The sequence below is a fragment of the Macaca thibetana genome, chromosome 15 (genome assembly GCF_024542745.1).
Source record: "Macaca thibetana thibetana isolate TM-01 chromosome 15, ASM2454274v1, whole genome shotgun sequence".
NCBI lineage: Eukaryota > Metazoa > Chordata > Mammalia > Primates > Cercopithecidae > Macaca > Macaca thibetana.
Window position 1 is genome coordinate 87,094,088 of NC_065592.1, and position 5,405 is coordinate 87,099,492.

The following is a 5,405-nucleotide window of genomic DNA, read 5'->3' on the forward strand; positions in this document are numbered from 1 at the left end:
TGATATTAGACATATCTTCTCGGATTTTCACGGAAGACTCAGCTGGGCAGGAAACAAGAAACAGAGAGATCTGGGAGGCTAATGTGTAAAGCAAATTCGGCATCAAAGCCTGGTGTTGGCATGCCCTTCTCCAACTTTCCAGTCTGGTTTGATCAAATCACAAAATCTCAGTCAAAAAGTAGAGAATCTGGATAACTGATTACTTACTGAAGTATATCCCTGCCCAGGTAAGAAATTTTAGAAAAGGTCCTACTTTTTAAGAGATGGAAACCATTATATCTGTGATCATATGTTCTGTTACAGCAGTCAAAACAGCAGATGAAATGTCATTTTAGATACCTATCTAGTCGCTAGATGCCTTGCATGTGGCTAGAAGATGAAGGAAGCAAGAAAGAACATGCAGGATTACACAGCAGATTTACATGGGCTAGGCCTACCCACACTTCATCACCCAGAATTAATCCCATAGCACCACAGCAGTGGAGGGGGCTGAGATACATAGCCTAGTTAGTTCTGTGTGCCCACAGAGAAAAGTAAACAGGGTTTAGGGAACAGTTAGAAGTCCTGACCCAAATATGAAAGAAATTCAGGAAAGTCTCTAATTTCATCTTCCATCAGATGCTGCAACAAACATGTATTCAACTTATTTATTCAACAAGTATTTATTGACCCACTACAATGCCAACCAAGTCACTGATAATGCAATCGTGAAATATGACAGGTACAGACTCTGCCCTCATGGAATCTATGGTCTGGGTCCAAGAAAGGTGGATATACAGAGGAAAAAGATATAATATAAATAATTATAAAGAGTGACCCTTATTACAACTGCTACACCAGCTACAGACAAAATCATAAGATGTCACTACAGATTATCTGTTATTTTCTATTTAGCTCTACTCTTGAACTCATTATCACCCACCATAGCCCATTTGGTTTTTTAATAATGTTAATTGTTTAATTAGTTTCTTAATAGTGAGATAAAATCTTTCCTCTCATATCTTTTCCCCAGGTTATAGCTAGTTCTGCTCATTGAGACTAAGCAGAGCAAGTGCATGTCCAAACCTATCTCTGTCTTATTAACTCACACGCCTATCGTGGGGTAGGGGGGAGCGGGGAGGGATAGCATTAGGAGATATACCTAACGTCAGTGACAAGTTAATGGGTGCAGCACACCAACATGGCACATGTATACATATGTAACAAACCTGCACACTGTGCACATGTACCCTAGAACTTAAAGTATTTAAAAAAAAACCTTCAATAAAATTGATACATCTTTCAGTCCTTGCTCGCAGTCTGGTTGTTTGCACAATAAAAATTCTCCCTTATCCCTGCTATCCCTCACAATTTAATCTGCTCATAAAAACAAGTTGTGTTCATTTGAAGAACATCATCAGAACAACCAGGAACACAGATTCTTGACACGGAGACCAATCAGTGATCCTGTCTATGTCATCGATGCCAGTCATACCCATTTAGAACATGGTTTTTGCAGGCACTTGTGTTACAATGTAGGTTTTATTAATATTCAGGTATTGTGAAGCCAGGAGATCAGGAGACAATTACCATTGAGAAGATAGTTTGTTACTCACAGTTTCCAAGAGAAGGGGACATGCCACACCACACGGGGCACAAGCGGAAGCACCGGTGTAAGTGCCAGGAGGCAGAGGGAACAAGGGAGACATGTGTGTAAGACCCTTTATTGTGGTTGTGAAAAGGAACAGGTAAAGTAGACTAAGGAGGTTTAGGATTGACTAATTTGAATAATTTCAGTTGACTCTGTGGTGTGGTGGCTGTCTCTAGTTGTTTAGTACTTGGCTCTAGGCGATTAGGCAAGGGGGCTAATGTCACCCTGTGTGAGAGCTCAATAAAGATAGTGGGGAGTATGGACTCTGGATTGGTGAATTTGCATTCAAAAAGTGGGCTCAGAGGCAAATAATTAACTGTCTCAAGGAACCGAGTAGCCCTGGAAGGGGCAGTCTTTCCTGCATCAGTGAGGCCTACGATGTCAAAGCACCAGGATAAAAAGATGCTCAACACAGATTGATTTGTGCATGTTGGCCCATGGTGGGAAAATACCTGATCTCAAACCTTATGTATGAAGAATAAAGGAATATCTGTCCATCATGGAAGAGAATTTTTTTGAGAACTTCATCTGTACTTTTCCTCCTTTATTTTCCCTCCTCTGACATACCTAAGCCTCTTTGTACTTCCTTTCCTCAAGGACTTTCACTGGGTAGAAAGCTGACTCCCAGGCTCCTGAGGGCTTTGCAAAGATTACTGTGTCTCACATGGGGCACCAAAGAGAAGAATTTTCAATCCGCAACGTTTGGATCATGAAGGAATATGCAGTGATTAAGATGACTCTAGAACACAGGCACTTAATCTCAATTTCTAGATACCACAGAGGCCTCCAGTGTGAAGAGGGTATTTGTTTATTAACTCATGCAGATTTCCCAGGGATCGAATGGCCCACTGTGTATTTAAACATGAACCAAAAGAATTTACAACACCTTCTCGCAGCAAGGTAAAAATATTTAACCAGGAGGATGAAGAAGGGAATTAAGAATTCCTTTACAGCTCCAAGTGGCAGCAGAAGAGACTCACCAAATGGCAGGACAAGTTCTACCCGAGCTGTGAGCCATACTGAGCTACCACCTGGTATCATCTAGACTGTTAACAACTTCCTCCTCTGTACTTTCCATCCTCACCACATGTTACAAGCCTAAAGTCCTGCAGTCTCCAAACTTGCTTGGCTTTAATGCCATTTGGATTTTCCCCCTTTGGAAAGATTAAACATTATTTTAAGGTGGGATGGGTTGGAAGTAGGCGAGTGGAGAGAGGAGTCAGGAAAGACTTTCCCAAAATAAATAGCAACTCTCACGCCCTTCAGTTGCCGGAAACTTTTTCTTCTCAAACCACACATCCACATCATTGGCTAGAGAATTCTTGCTCATTACACCTCAAAATTCCCTGCACACATAGTAGACAATCTAAAAACGTGACATACACAGAAACTTGATTTTTTTGTCTTGTGCTTAAAGCCATTAAGCCCTAAAATGTTTCTAGTCTTGAAGAAAAAAGTCATAAAAACGTTTGCTATTAAAATAATCCCTTGGCACAGATCTTAATTCTACATCTTCCAACTAAAAGAAAATCTTCACGTTTACTGATTTTTTTAATCAAATGAATTATTTCAGGATAACAGGGAGGGGGCTCCAAGTTTTCTCTATTTAAATTCTCCTTTTGAAAATACCATTCCTCCCTGAAGTTAGGATTTTAAATTCTAAAAGTAATTTTAATCTAAACTTGTGGAGACCTCAATTCTCAGATGGTTGAATGACCATCTGAGAGTATTTTGGGGGAAATACTAATTTATTCCTTAGTAAAATTTAAATATCTTTTTTACATAGATTCAAGGTAGCAGTTAAATTGCTCTTTCTAATTCACATTCCAGAAAAAAAGAGTTCCAGATGCTTACAGTTTCATCCGGCTTCCACCTTGTACCTTGCTCACACATTACCCCCCACCCTGGCAAGAACAAATGCCTGCCCAATCGCTGTCAATAAACTGCACAGGAAAATACTCTTCAAAAACAGACTTTTCAAGGAAAGAGCCCAGACATTTGATCAATACAACCAGTAAGTTTTTTTCACATTAGTTTTCCACATAGATTGTGTCAGCTATTTGTTTTGCTTGCCCCCAAAGATTAGGAATAACAATTTTTCAAAGGCAATGTACATTACACTTGATCACAATGCCTTGCCTTATAGCAAAAAGAATTTGAGAGGTAAAGCAGAAAACAGATCTCAGGTCTCAGATCCCAGAATCATGTCTATTTCCTTCATGCATTCAACAAATGTTGAGAGCTTACTATGTGCTAAGAACTATGCCAGATTCTAAGGATGAAAGGATGGTTAACATGGTCCCCATCTTTAAGTTTTTCACAATGTAGCAAAGCAAGCAGACCAGCAAAAAAAACAGAAAAAAGAAAAAAGAAAAAAATGCCGTGACACATTTAGAAAGAGGTATTTGAAGAGATAATTCTGGGAACCGCAAAGAAGTACCAGTCTGATCAACATGGCAAAACCCCGTCTCTACTAAAAATACAAAAATTAGCCAGGTGGGGTGATGGCGCACATCTGTAATCCCAGCTACTCGGGAGGCTGAGCCACAAGAATCACCTGAACCCAGGAGGCAGAGGTTGCCATGAGCTGATATCATGCCACTACACTGCAGCTTTGGTGACAGAGCAAGACTTGGAAAAAAAAGAGAGAGAGAGAGAGAGAGGAGGAGGAGGAGGAGGAGGAGGAGGAGGAGGAGGAGAAGGAGAAGGAGAAGAAGTAGTAGTGGTGAAGAAGTGCTTAAAACTATTTGGGAATATCTATAGGGGAGAATGACAAAACAGAGAAAAGGGGCCATTTGAACTGAGCCCTGAAGGATGCCAAGATGTTTGTCACAACATGTAGTGAAAGAAGCATGTTGAGACAGAGAGAAGGGTCTAGAATATAGAATAACTGGCAGCTGCATTCTAAATATTGCCCCCAGACATGTTTTGTTAGGCTTATACCTAATTAGAAAATTTTGTATCAAATCAAAATTTCTAATTATTTTGTAAAAACCAGAAGATATGGCAACATGGTTCCCACATTCCCATATGCAAAAATTGATGACAGCCCAGTCAAGGCTGTTCCCTTTAGAAAGGACACATTTTCTCTGGTTTTCTTCTTGTAAGCATTTGCTACCTGCCTGGCTCCATAGGCAGTTGAATACATGGTGAGCAATGATGGAGGGAGAGTGGAGGAGGAAGGTCAGAAGTAGGCTGGTTACAGAGGCTCAGTATACCTACCTGAGAAGCTTATTTTTAGCCCAGTGTTTCTACCACTATTCCCTCACCAGACTGGTCATCCACAAGCTAGATAAATCATTGATTGTTCTCTCTTATAAATCTTTTTTAAAACATTGGGACTGGATGCCACTCATCTATATTGGTGAACCAGGAAAAAATATCTGTTACTTAAAATCACAACTACCTGCTCAGAAAGACAATGTCCATTGAACATAAAATGTTCCATTCTGTCCATTAAGTACAAAGCCATACAGAATGGCTTTGTACTTAAAAGTTTAAGAGAATAATTCAGTTTCCAAGGCTCTCTAAGACAGAAGAAGTGCATAAAGAAACCAGGGGAGGAGATACCAAGAAAAGACTCAATGAGATCATGCAATTTGGGCACTGATGAACCAACAGGTCAATGAGAAACTCTTGGTGGCTGAATGGCCCAGAGGATTTTAAGAACAGGGATGGCTCAGGTATAGTTTTTAAGTTGTTTGCTGCTCAGTGAACAATGTCATTCCCATGCACTTTCAATTTTTTTGAAAAACCTCAAAATGATTTCTGTGAT